We start from the raw sequence: 17,229 nt of genomic DNA, 5'->3' as shown, positions 1-17,229 counted from the left end.
AGCTTCAGCCTTCCACGTGTAAGTTAAAGTTTAGGCATGAGTTTGTGTCAGTGTTAATTTTTGTTATTACCATTTGCACTGCATGTTATTTTTAACCACCAAGTTACAGTACCAAGTCACTCGGCCCTCTCTCCATAGGATGATAATGCCAGCAGGCTCGCCATTTGCTCGCATGATGTATGTACTGTAAAACACATTTTCAAAATTGACTCAGGCTGTTGTCGATTTCCTTAGTTCGCCAACAACAGTTCAGCCTGGCTGACACTCCGGACAGGACGTGTGGTGTTCAACAATAGTGGGTATGTGCATTGATTGCATATCATTTTTATTAAAGCATCCAACTGCAGCACCATGACACGCGGCCCTCTCCGTGAATATTTGTGAGAATATGGGAGCCTTAGTGGCCCCTTGTCATGCTCTGCAGGGAGGGGAGAGGCATTATTTGGCGTTACGCCACTATTGTGAAGCTGAAGAGGTAGGGGGAAATGTTATTTGTTTACAACGTAATTTATAGTCCGAAATCAGTATTGCACTTTTGTGCAGCTTAACAGGGTAGGGGGAAATGTAATGTTATTTGTTTACTGTGTAACTTTCGTTCTAAAATCGGGAGAGGCTGTGGCGTAATGACCTGAGCCCCTGACCTCTGAGCCAGTGGGATCCAGGTTCAAGTCTCAGCTTCGGTATCATCTTCATGTGATTCTCTGCAAATCTCCCCAAGCCTACAATTCAGCGCCTTAAAACCCTCACGGGTCATCTGCTGCGCTTTACAAATCCTGGATTTTGATTTATTTATTTAATTACATAGAACTGTTATTTGTAAACAAGTATTACAATTCCAAAGCTGCCACGTGGCCCCATATCACGTGCCTAGTTTTTTTTTTTGCTTAGGTGTAGCTCACATTGCATAATTTAATTGCTCCTAGGCACTGCATCTCTTCCGCAGACATCATAGTGCAAGACGTAGGTTGGTGGTTTCAATGGCCCCACATTCTAGCATTGTTTTTAACTTTTGAAAGCAATATTCACGGATCAGAGAGCCGTGCTGCAAACCAAGGAGGCTATTTGAGGTAACTTTGGTTCAGCCTTGCAGAGGTTCCGGTGAGGATCGGGGGTCTAAATGAGAACAGTGGGCCAAAGAGTAAGATGGTGGATAAGTGACTGCATATCATTTTTATTTAAGCAGCAAATTGCAGCAGCAGGTCACACGGACTTATCTCCATAAGAGGATAATGCCAGCAGGCTCGCCGCCTCCTCTCATGAAGTAATGTAAAAAACATTTTGAAAATGGACTCGGGCTGTTGTCTATTTTCTTAGTTCTCCAGCAACAGTTTAGCCCATCTGACTCCTGAGCCCTCAGACAGTTGTGTGTCTTTATGGCCTAGTGACAAATGGCTTGCAGTCAGGGCCGGCTTTAGCACTACTGGCGCCCGGTGCAACAGTCTTCTTTGGTGCAACCATGACCGGCTCCTTAGATTCCCTCACTACATCCTGCCAAAAGTGCCCCTCATCTCTCCATAGCCCCTCTACCACATGCATTTAATTTGTTTTAAAGCGCTGATAAAGGCTGGCTTTACTAACCCACTCAGCTATTCATAAAACATACAGATCTGTTCTTTGCAGCAGCCATTGCAGCCTACTTAAACTGGTTTGCTGCAGACGCTTTCAGAAATGCAGGCAATGGAATGTTTATTCCTTGCTGTCTCATTGTATCCAGTCTGACAAATCTCAATGACGTGTATTTCCTCAGTAGATTTCTGGCTTTCTCAAATATGCTTGAAAATGTACCATTTGCCCACTCTTGTTACAAAATGTTTGTGGGGGAGAACCCCCCCCGAACCCATCTTATCACTGTCAGGCTCGCTCACTAGGCTCGCTCGCCACCGGGCACTCATCCAGAACTTTTACGCCCCACCACTTTCAAATGTCACCAGCCGCCACTGCTTCGAATTATATTACATCGAGAATTTTAGAAGGTAACACTGTTTGTTTTTATATTTCTTTAGGGTATTTTTTTTTTTTTACTTCCTGTGCTCCTCCCGTCTATGTATAGGGCAGTGGAGCATGTACATTCTGGTGCAAAACATATACTTCTAATTTATTTGTATTTATTTGTATTTAGTGCCCATCATTAGAATTCGAACAGCCCTGAGGAAGACCTCCACCATTAATCATTAGGTCCACACAGAAGGTTAAAATGTTTGGGCGTAAAATCAGTGGATTAGGAGGGCAAATACACCCACACAAGACCGGTGATAGCCATTTATTGGAGACTGAGAGAAGTTATATATTTTTGAGGGAATCACACAAGGGCGCTTTGCTCATTGAACCCGTACACTAGAATTATGATGCTATATCTATATAATTGTATTTTGTTGGACACTTATCTTGATGAAAATCCATAAACATTGAACAGTTATTGTTTACATTGAAAGCTATGTCCTTTTTGTTTTTTGCTTTTGTTCCGTTTTGTAAGTTTTTAAAGGTATTTTGGTTAATATGATATCCAAGTTATGTGATCATGTACATTAATGTCATAAACTCATAGGTAAAATAAAACACTTCTTCATTGATGTTTGAACTCGGTGGTGAAATTATCACACATTTTTCATTTTTGGCTGTAAATGTATGTTATGAAAAGATGACAGCTTTGAGGATGTGAGGACAAAGAAGATTAATTAAAAAATACAGTTACTAATGGCTGTCAAATCCAAGTGCGAAATAATCATGTGACTTATGTTTTATGTTTGTACTTAAAATGGGTTTTCTGGTTGGCTAGGAAGTGCTCCTCAGCCAGGTAGAACCCACCACTGTAGTCAGAGCAAGTACGTTACACACCAAAGATAACCTGTGCTCACCCTCTGGTAGCTTGGCGCAGAGCAGGCAGGCTTATCATCTGCGTCAAACACTCTTACAGAAACACACAGAATACAGCACAAAAGAGACTCCACACAAGATTTTATATCAAAATATAGTATATATTGTACATCTAACACATACCAAAAGGACATGAGTCATAAATACTGTGTATACTATGCAAATCCCGAGGTAGTATTTGTTATCCTGACAGTGCAAGAATCAAAACGACATACATTATAGCATAAGTGCATAAAAGGCAGCAGTTAGGTTAAAGGCATAACACATAATTCACCAAATGTCACCAGTAGTACAGAAATCACAGCATATCACCATGAACACATCAGCACAATAAGCCCATTTAGGTACTAGTAACGGGGTTATGTTAAAACTGGTGCAATGATTATATGTAGGCCAAAAACATAGGCTGCAGAAGTTACTGCGCTCCTACTCTATCTGATATAGTAATTGAAGGGATTTCCTCAATGAAATATTTCACAGGGACCTCTGTTGAGGATCTGTCCCGTAATGTTAAACTGTGGACCAAGTGCCCTGCAACTTACGTGCCCCCAGGTACACTTTATCCAGTGGAAGGGGTAGGCACAAACTGCAGGGATCAGTGGGAAGACATCACTGGGTCTCTAGTGTTTGAAGCAGGCAAATGTAGCAGCCTCTGCCACAAGCGTGCGGTGATTAACCCAGTGAAGCAAAGTCCCCAAATGTGCCTTACAGGGTAACAAAGAAGAAGACCCAAGCTCAGGACAGCAGTAAAAGCAGTAAAAGACCCCACAAGGTGCCTTTCTCTCCTTGTGCCCAAGCGTAGCTGCCTGCAAGAGCATGGTGGGGCTGCGCAATCCCAATACCTTTTAACTCTATCCGGGCACCGCATGGGTGACAGCCTCTGGGACCGGAGTTCTTCATTAGAGGCAAAGGCAGGGTGGCGTCGGGCTGTATCACAACCAAAGTTGCTCCCAAAATAGTGTTACTCCTCCTTGAGACACAAATGGCTTAGTGGTGCCGGCAGAGCAACTTCTCTTTTGTGGCTTGACCCTGCCTACAGCGGATGCCAGCGAGGTTTCTCCATGGGACCTTCTCATCCGCCGATAGCGTCGCTGCCCTTCTTGCTTCAGAGAAAGTGTGCCGGGAGGAGGGTAACATGAAGTGCTCCATCCTGCTAGTTTTTGAGCCAGAAATGAAATAAAAATGAAGCACTCCCCATGTGCTAGTTTTACAGATGCTGGGCAAGCCAGCATGCCCTTGGATAACACCCTTGACGGGGCACATGCAGGGGCCAGGCAGGCAGTAGGCCAGCCAACAGAGTCACTTTGCAGAGTGGCAGTTCTTTCAGCAATCCAGCAGGCAGCAGGTTAGCACAACAAAGCAAGTAGTCCAAAGGGTGGTTCCTCTTGATAGCACAGCAGTTCATTGGCAACGTGAAGTTTTTAGAGGTAGCAGCATCTGGCTACAAGTTCCACGCAATGTCTAAAATCATGTGGTAAGAGCCCCTGGACTTCTACTCAAAATGTCTTTCATCTAGTGGTGACTACAAAGGAACCCTTTCAAGTGTACACCAAACCCCTTTCAGTAGGGGGTAAATCAGCCCTTTGTGAGAGGGCATGACACAACCTATACAAATGTAAAGTGTGAATGCCCCTCTCTCTCTCAGCTCAGGAAGACCATCAATATGCAGATGAACGCAGATGTAATCTTGTCACACCCAACCCTTCCTGTGTGATGGTTGTCTGGAAAGTATGCACAAGTTTAGCTGTCACCCAGGACTAGATGTGGATTGAAGTCAGGCTGCAAAGCAGAAAGATTCATAAGCACAGGGAAATGTCCACTTTCTAAAAGTGGCATTTCTAAAATAGCAATGTAAACTCTAACTACACCAATAAGCAGGATTGGTTGTTAGCATCATAAACATACAAAACATGGCAACACTACTTTTTTTTCAGATCGCAAATTAACACTTAAACACATATAAGGGAATTTTTTATGCTAGCTTATGAGAGGAGTACGCCTCACAGTAGCGAGGAACAAAATAGGCTGTTTGTCACTACCAGGACATGTCACCCTATAAAGGCACATGCCCTAACTTTTACTTACACAGCACCTTGCTCATAGGGCTCCCTAAACCCTACCTTAGGTTTGGCAAGTAGTGTGAAATGCCATTTCAATGTGGAAGTAAACTATGCACACAGATCCTGCAGTGGCCGGCCTGAGACAGGTTTGAAAAGCTATTTCTGTGGGTGGTGCAATCAGTGCTGCAGGCCTACTAGTTACATTTAATTTACAAGCCCTGCGTATATGGTACACCACTTTACAAGGGACTTACAGGTAAGCCAATGATACCAGGTTTTAAGGGAGAGAGCACATGCACTTTAGCACTGATTACTAGTGGTAAAGTGCCCAGAGTCCTAAAGCCAAAAAAAAAAGATGATCAGAAAAATGGGAAGAGGAAGGCAAAAGGTAAGGGGATAACCCTTCAGAAAGGGACATTTACAACACAACCCCTCACCAGCATAACCCAGGGTAGACACTATCCGGGCACCTTGATGGACTTCCCTGCTTGGGGTGACAGAATGTTGACAGTGGCCTGCAACTGCAGGGGCACTTGCCAGTTCAACACCTCTTTGACCCATGTTTTTGAGCATATTTGGAACTGGGACTGAACCTCTGTCAGAAGGACTGCTGCGTTTCTCAAAGAACTCATCTGGACTGCTCTTCTGCTGTTGTCCTGCTTCCTGCTACTTGTTGGGTGGCCTTAAGGACTCACTGGATTGCTTTTCTGAATATTGCCCTGCTATCATCTGTTCCTGGACCCTATTCTGACAAGGTACTGCGACATTGTCTGGAGGAACCACCATCTGAACTACTTGCTTTGCTATGTGCTGGCCTGATGCCTGTTAGGCTGCTGGAGTGAGACTGCCACCCTGCAAGAAGCACTCTTGCGCTGGCCGCCAGCCCCCATGTGGCCTTCAAGTTTTCCCCAAGGGGGCCAGTGTGTGGAAAGCACTGTCCTTAACTTCTTGTCTGCCTCAATCTAGCACCTGGTGAGCGCTTTATACCTTCACTCCTTTCTCAATGGGTTAGCACATGGTGAGCGCTTTTGCTTTCCTGCATTGTGGGCTAAAGAAGGAGCGGTGTTGGAGTGCCCCTTTATCGCTGTAATTTAAGATGTCATCAGTGATGTATTCAGTGTTATCACTGACCATGGCATCAGTGATGTAATATGTGAGGTCATAAGCAGTGCTTTATGGGGGCACAAGCTATTTTTAGCTGTGGTAACTATAACTGCTGAATTTCTATAGTTTTGTACGTGTCAGATTGAAGCCTAACTACAACGCCCCTGTAACCTTTGTTTTTTTTTTCAGTGAAATTCTAAGGCTTTTAACATTTTTATTTCCTAGCTATAACATACCGGTAACCTTTGGTTCTTTTCAGTGAATTTCTATGGTTTTCCTAATTGTATTTATTAATTATGTTGTTCCTGTAACTCTTGTTTTTTCCAGTAAATTTATATTTTTTGTTTAATTGTATTTTCTAGGTATAATAAACCTACAGTCTCTGGGTTTTTAAGTTAATTTGTATGTTTTTTCAAGTTTATATGTCATAACTATTAACTGTATATTTTTTGTAATTTTACGTGTGATGTTTACATTTTTTAATTATGATGGCCTTGAAGTGTATACATGAAAATAATCAGGAAATATACTTGTTCATTTTTAAATATTTATTTGTGGAGTTGCGTCCCCATCGCGAATAGTCGTGTTTCAGCCATAAACACACATAATTTTTTCATACTTTTAAAATATATATAGAGAACCATTTTATAAGTTTGGAATAAATAAAGAATTATTTTATAAATTATTAGACGCTAACATTCTGTATCAAAAATGTTTTCTATTGGTGCATTTGATACATTTTTGGAGTCGCAAAGGATACGCAACGTATTTCCGGGTCCGCGGCAGAGACACAGCTCTGCTGTATTTTTAACAGTATGAAATAGTATACAAATTTAGCTTTAAAATCTAATTTGATGTCAGAGGATTACTATTAAAATACCATAAGTGGCATATATATATATATATGTATATATAAATACACACAAATGTTTTAAACCATGTTTCTATTAGATTTCACAACGCCGTCGCATACCCCATGTGACTATAAAAAGAGATTTGATTGGTTGAACAGAGTTCCATTACTTGCACAGGAAGGCCCCACCCATTTTTAGTCATCATTTTGGTCTGTTTGACTAGGAATAGACCTGTGTTTTGTCCAGCAATTTCTTTTGTTTTGGTGTGTCAGAGTCACCAGACCTAGTTGCCAAATCTTTTGATGATACCACCTCTGCCTGGAGCTGAGTGATAGCCTTGACTAGCTCGTCCAGTGTGGCCATGGTGAGAACATACACAAACCAAGAGGATAATAATTTGTGGGCTCACTATTCTGTCAGAGTCACCAGATCCTCGGTGTCTTGCACGTTCCCAACACTTCCACCACAAGACAGCTCCAATACTCTGATTAGATTTGTCACAGAGTCTAAGAGAGTCCCAGTGGGGAAAAGGGGATTAGGAAGGGAACAGCTGGGAAAGAGACCTGTAGGAAGCAAAAAGTTAAAACCCACAACATCAAAATTACATCTCATGAAATCAGTAGTAGGCTATGACTCTAAGCATCGTCATTCTAAAAACATGAACAACCTAAGCATAGACTTAAAATGACTAGGCTTCAAGATGACTGGATACCTGTGAGGGAATCAAGAAAGGTTAAATGAAACTTTCAAATTCAAGTACTTTCCTTTGCTTGAGAATCAGGAAACAATCTGAATAATTTCTAAACCATCATATGAATCTTTTTTGAGAAAACATATTAGGAACACACAACATTACATCTAGAACTCTGGCCTTTTTTGTTCTCTCAAATTGTCGGAACATGAATTGTGCACATTGCAGATTTTCACATAGGTAGTAAACACCATAGAAGGATTGTGCACCATGAATTACACAACGTAGATTCGAGGAATAAATCACGCGACTTGCCAACTCGAAAACTACCAAGTAAATGCCTTAAAATGGTAGTGCATAATGAACACCGTGATTTCAAAACACAGAAAAAAATTCATTGTGCGTCTTGCTGATTTGAGTACCACCATGTAACTGCCAAGGAATGGTAGTGCACAATGAATAACATGAATTAGACACGAGGAAAGAATCGCGGGTCTTGCCGATTCGAATGCCACCATGTATCTGCCAAGGAATGGTAGCGCACAATGAATAACATGAATTAAGCATGAGGAAAGAATCGCGCCTCTTGCCGATTTGAATGCCACCATGTAACTGCCAAGGAATGGTAGCACACAATGAATAACATGAATTAAGCACGAGGAAAGAATCGCGTGTCTTGCCAATTCGAATGCCACCATGTAACTGCCCAGGATTGGTAGCGCACAATGAATATCAAGGATTAAATCACAAGTAAATGAATCGCGTGTCTTGCCGATTCGAATGCTACCATGTAACTGTCAAGGAATGGTAGCGCACAATGAATATCAAGGGTTAAATCACAAGAAAATGAATCACGCGTCTTGCCGATTCAAATGCCACCATGTAACTGTCAAGGGATGGTAGCGCACAATGAATATCACGGGTTAAATCACAAGAAAATGAATTGCGCGTCTTGCTGATTCGAATGCCACCATGTAACTGCCCAGGATTGGTAGCGCACAATGAATATGAAGGGTTAAATCACAAGAAAATGAATTGCGCGTCTTGCCGATGCGAATGGCACCATGTAACTGTCAAGGAATGGTAGCGCACAATGAAAAACATGAATTAAGCATGGAAAAAGAATCGCGCGTCATGCCCATTCTAGTATCAGCATGCAAATGCAACGAAACGCCCAAGCGCACATTCACAAGCGCAAGAGTAAGATTGTTTGTCATGCAAGAATTAGGCCCAAGAACTCGAGCGTCCTCGATAACGGGGTCGGGGGCCCAGCCCAACCTCTGTCTTACCGCCCTGATTAAGGATCACCAATGTAAAATGAAGGGCAGAGGCCTGGAAGATCAAAGTAGGCCACAGGAACAAGAGCTCAGGGAGTTGCTACTGCTCTGCACCGGGACCTCTGAATAGTGTGCACGTGGAGCTGGGCTGGCTCCCTTTTGTAGAGTCTTGGCCCAGCCCACAAACCACACCCAGGCATGCTGCAGGGAAAGCTTCTAGAAGGCCCTGGAAGGGGACCACACCCTGACACAGTCTGGAAACCTGCAGCAGTACATAGCATGTGAACAGTATTTATATGCATGCTGAACGTAAGTCTTTAAGATTAAACTCTGCAATGCAAAAGGTTAAAGAACATCATATCATCACAATGCATAAATTATGTTAGCTTGAAACTGTTGGGTTTTTGCATTCTTGTCGCCCATAGAGCGCACACTGCCCTGATGTTGACAGTACTCCCCTCTCCCAGACGCGCTCTAGGGCCTGGTTTGTCTGGATTGAGACGATGAAAACACCTCACAAGTACTGGAGCATGGATATCAGATGCGGAAACCCATGAGTTACTTTCAGGGCCATAACCTTTCCATGAGATTAAGTACCATAGGGTACGCCCTCTCAGTTTAGAATCCAACACTTTCTTGACTTCGTATTCTTCTTCTCCTTGTACGAGAACTGGAGCTGGATGAGGGCGGATCTTCTGGACTGCTTTTTTCAAAAGGGAAGTATGGAATACTGGATGAATCCATAATGATCTTGGCAATTGCAGTTTATAGGTCACAGGATTGATTTGCTGAAGGACAGTGTAAGGACCTATGAATTTGGGGTTGGTCATGTGCTTCTTTTTGAAGTCTATATGTTTTGTGGAAAGCCACACTTTGTCACCTGGTTGATACTGCGGTCCCTCACAATGTTGCTTGTCATAATGCTTTTTGTATTTTTGTTTGGCCTTTTCTAAATGCTGTTGAATCAATTTCTGGGTTTGATGCAAATGTTGAATGGTTTCTGACACAGCTGGAGTAAGAGAACTTCCTTGAGGGATTGTGATGGGCAAGGTGTCAGGATGATAGCCAAACAAACCAAAAATGGTGTAACGCCAGTAGAAGTGTGGAATGAGTTATTGTAGGCTAACTTAGCTAACCAGATGGTTGATATCCAAGAATGAAGTGCTTTGTTAGCGTAAGCACGTATGCATTGCTTCAAAGTCTGATTTAGTCTTTCCGTTTGACCATCTGTTTGAGGATGGTGGCTTGTAGATAGTGTAGATGTCCCTTGGAGTGTTTTGAACCATGTCTTCCAGAAATTGGAGGCAAATTGCGACCCCCGATCAGAGGGGATCATTTTTGGCAGTCCATGATAACAAAACACTCTAATCAGTAAAATAGTTGCCAGTTCACTGGAGGTGGGCAATTTCTTACAGGCAATGAAATGTCCATATTTCCTGAGACTATCTACTACCACCAGAATTACTGAATGCTGTTGAACCACTGGCAGACCGGTAATAAAGTCTAAAGAAATGTGCTCCCACGGACGACTTGGGGTTGGGAGTGGGTGTAACAACCCTTTTGGCTTTGAATGACTTGTTTTAGTGCACAGACTTCGCAGTTGTTTACCATTGCTTTTACATCTTTTGTTAGGGTAGGCCACCAAAAATAGCGCTGGATTAATTCAAGAGTTTTAGGAGTACCTGGGTGACCTGCCGTAGGTATAACATGCAACCAATGAAACACTATCTTGCGAAGTTTGGTAGTGGGCACGAACAAATGAGCGTCATGAAAAAGTAGTCCTTGCTTGATTGAACTTTTGGGATCTGCTTGGGCCCATGTCTGCCATTTCTCAACAGTGAAAGAATTGCGGATGTCTTAAAAGAAATCTTCAGTTTTTATGATACATAGGACTTTGTCAGGAGCAATGATAGCTCTGGAGGTTTGAACTGCAGGTAATGTGGTAGACTCTTGGCAGGACAAGGCGTCAGCTTTGCGATTACCTTTACAAGACCGGAAGGTTACCACAAAATTAAATTCGGCAAAAAACAGCATCCAGCGCAATTGCCGAGGAGTCAAAAGTCTGGCGGAACTCATGAATTGAAGATTACGATGATCAGTGTATATCGTGACAGTGTATTTGGCACCCAACAAATGATGTCTCCATTCTTTAAAGGCGTCACGAATCGCCAGAAGCTTTTTTTCAGCAATGACACAGTTCTGTTCGACTTCATTCAACTTCCGAGACATGTAAGCTACAGGATGAAGTTGACCAGTGTCCTTGTTTCGTTGCGACAAGACTGCTCCTATTGCCACATCTGAAGCATCAGCTTCCACTATGAAGGGTCGATCCACGTCAGGATGAGTCAAGACTGGGGCAGTGGAGAAAGCTTCTTTCAAAGTTGAAAAGGCTTGGTCAGCTTCTGGGGACCATACAAATTTCTCCTTCTTTCTTAATAACTTGGTGATTGGAGCCACTGTCTAAGAGAAATGATTTATGAATCTTCGGTAAAAATTTGCAAACCCCAGGAAACATTTTACATCATGAACTGTTTTTGGGGTGGGCCAATCAGATACGGCCTTTACTTTCTTTTCAGCCATCACCATCCCTTGAGGGGTAAGGATAACCCCCAAAAACTCAACTGTGGTAACATTAAACTTGCACCTGGTTAGTTTGCAATATAAATGGTGCTTTCGAAGGCCTGCTAGAATTTTCTTGACATGTTGGACATGTTCATTTTCATTGTCTGAGTAGATCAAAATGTCATTGATGTAGACTATGGCAAATATGTTAAGGTACTCTCTAAGAAAAATTGAAATGCTGCTGGAGCATTACACAGACCAAAAGGCTTGATGGTGTATTAAAAAAGGGCATATCTTGTCTTGAACGCTGTTTTCCATTCGTCACCCTCTCTCATTCTGACCAAATGATAAGCACCTCGAAGATCAAGCTTCGTGTAGATTTTTGCTTTCTTTACTTGCTCTAGTAAGACCGGAATTAGGGGCAAAGGATATTTATTCTTGATGGTGACTTTGTTCAAGCCCCTATAGTCGATACACGTTCGAAGTTCTCCATTCGTCTTTGGAACAAAAAATGAACGAGAAGCTGCAGGAGACTTAGAAGGGCGAATGAAACCATTCTCCAAGAATTGATCTAGGTATTTTCATAAATGTTGATTTTCATGTTCTGACACGGCATACACACGACAGTTGGGAAGTATCGCACCTGGGACTAGATCAATTTGACAGTCATAAGATCTATGAGGAGGTAAGTTCTCTGCTTCTTTCTCATCAAATACGTCTTCGTAAGATGAATACTGTTTGGGCAACTGAACTTCTTTCTCCGCTGCAGTAGCTATGTAAGAGTTAGCAAACGGTTGATACTTGAATCTTTTGGAGGCATTGTTCTTTACATAGCGCAGATGAGAACACATCCTTTCGTTCTGCCCAGTTAATCTCTTGATTGCAATGAGTTAACCATGGCAAGCCAAGGATAATCCCATACTGGGGAGCATGGATCACGTCAAGGATGAGTTTCTCTTTATGTTTCTTTCTTTGATTCTTATCCTCACAAATCACCAACAAGGGGACAGTCTGAAGAGTTACCAGACCTCCAGTCAAGAGTTTTCCATCGACTGCCTGGATGGTTTCTGGGGTCTTCTTTTCAAAACATGGGATCCCCCATGCATGAACCAATTGGGCGTCAACAAAGTTCCCGGTAGCCCCAGAATCGACTAGAGCCTTCTTGAGATAGGTCTTTTTCTTAACCTGAACTCTTATTCCCAGTTTGAGATGTCTGGATTGTGAAGGGTCCACGGTTACACCCATGAGCAACCCTTCTCTGCTTCTTGGCTGCTTTAGTTTTCCGACTCGACTTGTGCATTGGCTGCAACCTTCTGAACTGGTTTGATTGGACAATTTTTGACAAAATGACCCTTCCACCCACAATAGAGACATTGTCCATTCTTTCTACGTAGGTCCTTTTCATCTTTGGTCAAAGGTCTGCTGATGGTTCCAATTTCCATCGGTTCCGGCGTTCTTTCTTTCGGAGTTCTTGAGTGTCTATTATCGTGAACACGCCAGGAATATTTTTCAGTCTTTTTGCGCGTTCCTTTTGTTCTGTTAAACGATGATCAAGCCTCAAGACAAGGTTTATCAATTCTTGACAGTCTGTAGGTTGCGGGTCGATTTGCGCTAGGATATCTTTTAGCTCCTCTTTGAGTCCCTTGTAAAACATGGCCGCTTGTTTTTCTTCAGGCCGGGATGTCTCAGTGACCAGCCGATTAAAGTTTGCTAAATATGACACTAAGGTGGTCATTACAACCCTGGCGGTCGGTGTTAAAGCGGCGGTAAGACCGCTAACAGGCTGGCGGTAAAAAATCTGCAATTACGACCGTGGCGGAAACCGCCAACAAAGACAGCCACTTTAACACTCCGACCGCCACGGCGGTACAAACAAACAGCGCGGCGGTCACCGCCAACAGACCGGCGGAGGACAATGTACCGCCCACAGTATCACAACCTACCAATCTGCCACCTTTTCTGGGGCGGATTCACCGCGGACAAAAACACAGCGGAAACAGGACTCCGAAGGGAAAACGCTCACCTCTACACACCCCACGAGGAATCTGGACGCCATGGAACCCGAGCTCCAGATCCTGCCAGCCCTCATCTTCTTGCTCCTCTACCAGGAGCACGAATGCTGGCGGCGAAGACAACGGTGAGTACTGCACCTATGACACAGGGGAGGGTGGAGGGAAAAAACATGGACACACACATGCAACACCCCCACCCCACCCTCACCCACTACAACACACACTAATACAGCATGACACATTACAGTTACGCCACCTAAACCCCCCAGAAGAATGCAAAGACAAAAGCAAATGAGTGTAACCAATGTAATATATGAAAATCCGGAACGCAAAAATATATATACACTATAAACATATATATACACCAAGAATAGTAGTCCAGGTAGTGCTCCATTGAAGTCCGTGGAACACTGGGCTCACATGGCATGCCCGAGGCCCACACTCAATCCCCGAACATGATGGAGAGAACACTGCAGGGGCATCCGATAGCAATAAAACAGGCACCTCAGGGGTAAGGGAAAGGGGGGGCACCTCAGCCGGTTGAGTGCACGATGCAAAATCCACAAGGGGGCCACATGCCCACTGTCTAATCCTAGGGACTGCAAAACACAGTCTCTCAAGTCTCTACAGTGGGTGGGTTGCCCACTGTTCAATCCTGGGGAGTGCAAAGCGACAGTCTCTCAAGTCTCTACAGTGGGTGGGTTGCCCACTGCTGCATCCTGGGGAGTGCAAAGCCACAGTCTATCAAGTCTCTAAAGTGGGTGGGTTGCCCACTGTTCAATCCTGGGGAGTGCAAAGCCACAGTCTCTCAAGTCTCTACAGTGGGTGGGTTGCCCACTGCTTTATCCTGGGGAGTGCAAAGCCACAGTCTCTCAAGTCTCTACAATTGGTGGGTTGCCCACTGTTCAATCCTGGGGAGTGCAAAGCCACAGTCTCTCAAGTGGATAACAGTCTCCACTGGTTCTGGAGGGGGCTTTGTGCCCAGAGTGCTTCATCCTTCCAAGGACTGAGGTAGTGGATGTGATACTCCACTGGATCTGGAGGGGGCTTCGTTCCCAGAGTGCTTCATCCTGCCAAGGACTGAGGTAGTGGATGTGATACTCCACTGGTTCTGGAGGGGGCTTTGTGCCCAGAGTGCTTCATCCTGCCAAGGACTGAGGTAGTGGATGTATCTCTCCACTGGCTCTGGAGTGGGGCTTCGTGCCCAGAGTGCTTCATCCTGCCAAGGACTGAGGTAGTGGATGCGATACTCCACTGGTTCTGGAGGGGGCTTTGTGCCCAGAGTGCTTCATCCTGCCAAAGACTGAGGTAGTGGTTGTGATACTCCACTGGTCCTGGAGGGGGTTTTGTGCCCAGAGGGCTTCATCCTGCTCGTGATGGACTCAGTAGCCTCAGTGCCCTTGGCGCTCATGGGCCAGCGGTGCTTGTTGCGGCAGTGTCCTTGGCAGCGGTGCTTGTGGCGGCAGTGTCCTTGGCAGCGGTGCTTGTGGCAGCGGTGTTTTGCTAGCGGTGCTTGTGCAGGCATTGTCCTTGGCAGTGGTGCTTTTGGAGGCAGTGTCCTTGGCAGCGGTGCTTGTGGCGGCGGTGTTTTTTGCAGCGGGGCTTGTGGCGGCGGTGTCCTGTTCAGCGGTGCTTGTGGTGGCGGGGTCCTTGGCAGTGACTGAGCTGCTGGCGGTCCTCTCTGGCCCAGCAGGGCTGGTGCTGGCAGTCCTGTCTGGCCCAGCGGGGCTGGTGCTGGCGGTCCTTCATGGCCCAGCGGGGCTGGTGCTGGCGGTCCTTCATGGCCCAGCGGGGCTGGTGCTGGCGGTCCTGTCCTGGGCAGCTGGGCTGGTGCTGGCGGTCCTGTCCTGGGCAGCTGGGCTGGTGCTGGCGGTGGTCCCTGGGCTGCAGGGCTGGTGCTGGCGGTGGCCTCCTGGGCTGCAGGGCTGGTGCTGGCCTCCTGGGCAGTGGGGATGATGGCGGTGGCCTCCTGGGCAGCGGGGATGATGGCGGTCTTCTCCACCGTGCTGCTCTTCCCAGACTTGCTGACTTTCTTGTGGCCTTTCCCCACCTTGGAAGGTGTCGCAGCTGACTCCACACTCCCACCTGTACCCCTGGGAGCAGCTTTGGTGGCTGGAGTCTTCCCCCTCTCCCGCCGGGCACTGGCCAACTTTTGATGCTTGACAGGTGGGGGACTGCCGTGCTGTGGCTCCATGCCACACTGGCTGCCCTGGTGGCCGGTGCACTCCAGATTCCGCTGACTACAGGCACCACTGGCCCCGGAGATATTGTGGCTGAGGTGCTAGGTTGGGACCTGGAGAGTCGGGCCCTAGGAGACGGACGGGGTGGGGGAGGTTAGGGAAAGAGGTCAAGGTTGGCCAGGAAAAGTTTCTTGGGAACACTGGTACAGGTAGCTGAAGGGGGTTTCAGAGTGGAGGAAGAGATTGTGGTTGTAGGAGGTGTATGTTTGGTGACTTTGGGTGAAGGTGCATGCGCTGAAGGGTGTCGTGAGGTGGATGGCTGTTGGGTGGGTGTGTGCCTGCGTTTGTGTATCTTGGGAGGTGGCGTCACAGACAAACTGGGAGAGGACACAGGGGACGTGTGAATGGCAGTGGGGTGGTGACTGCACGTCAGCGGGGTGTGGTTGTGTGTGCTGGTGATGGAAGTAGTGGCTGTAGATGTAGTGCATACAGGTGTGAGTGGAGACGAGACTGGGAGGGAGGAGGGAGACGAGGAGGAGGGGGATACAGTGGAGGCATTGGATGTTGGTGTGTCTGCATGTGTGTGATGCTTGCGTGAGTGCCTGTGGGATGTGTGGTGCTTATGTTTGCCTGAGCTTCCCTTGTGTGTTGACGTGTATGCATGCTGGTCTGAAGGTGTGCTTGGGATAGGCTGAGGTAGAGGGGATTGGGTCTGGTTGGAGGAAGTTGAAGGGGGAAGCTAGAGACAGGGACAATGGCTGCCATCAGTGCTGAGGCCAGAGTCTGAAAAGCTCGCTGAAGGGCCGCCTGACCAGAATGAATGCCCTCCAGGAATGCATTTGTTTGTTGCAACTGCTTTTCTACACCCTGGATGGCATTCAAAATGGTAGACTGCCCAACAGTGAGTGACCTGAGGAGGTCAATGGCCTCCTCACTGAGGGCAGCAGGGGTGACTGGGGCAGGGCCTGAGGTGCCTGGGGCGAAGGTGATGCCCACCCTCCTGGGTGAGCGGGCACGGGGCAAAGGCTGAGGGGCTGCTGGGAGGGCGGTGCTGGTAGGGGGGGGTGGCGGCTGTACCTGTAGATGCGGGGGCACAGATGGTGCCGCCACCACAAGGGAGCTCCCATCAGAGGACGAGCCCGTATCAATGCTCTCAGCTCCTGTCCCTGCCGTAGAGCTCCCCTCACCTTCCGTCCCACTGGTGAACTCCGAGTCCGTTGTCTCGCCCTCCAGGGCCATGTGGGATGTAGCTCCCTCCTGTTCCTGTGCCACTGCTCCTCCGCCTGATGATGCTAATGCACACAAGAACAGGGAGACCACAAAAAGGGGGGGGACGACAGAAGAAAGACATGTTGAGTGCATGCATTACCGCGACCGTTGGCGGACACGACAAACACAGAAGCCCCCTCCACCACGCCGCGCACTTGGTCTCCACTGTTCAATCCCTGGGACATGGCCTATAAGGCTATGGCCGACATCTGCACACATGGATGACACAGGAGCCTGACTAGGTGTACTTGGCACTGTACACAAGTGGGGTGGGGTGCCACAGGGTCTGCCAGAACAAGGGGACATAACTAGCACACTCGCCATGGCCTAGGGAATCCCACAGCCC

The 17,229-nt window shown here is 46.2% G+C and overlaps 1 long non-coding RNA gene across 2 annotated transcripts in view; it reads left to right on the top strand.

Annotated features, from left to right (window-relative positions):
- LOC138286480 (uncharacterized) overlaps positions 1 to 17,229 on the top strand; it is a 64,488-nt gene that overhangs the window by 315 nt on the left and 46,944 nt on the right. Inside the window, exon 2 of one of the 2 annotated variants that reach the window (XR_011202001.1) lies at positions 235 to 299. The exons of the other annotated variant lie outside the window; for it this stretch is intronic. This is a non-coding gene — a long non-coding RNA (uncharacterized lncRNA). The remainder of the gene's footprint in view (positions 1 to 234; positions 300 to 17,229) is intronic. 2 annotated transcript variants of the gene reach the window in all.

The sequence above is a fragment of the Pleurodeles waltl genome, chromosome 1_1 (assembly GCF_031143425.1).
Source record: "Pleurodeles waltl isolate 20211129_DDA chromosome 1_1, aPleWal1.hap1.20221129, whole genome shotgun sequence".
Classification (NCBI taxonomy): domain Eukaryota; kingdom Metazoa; phylum Chordata; class Amphibia; order Caudata; family Salamandridae; genus Pleurodeles; species Pleurodeles waltl.
Note: the sequence above shows the minus strand (reverse complement) of the source record. Positions and strands in the feature narration are given on the sequence as shown.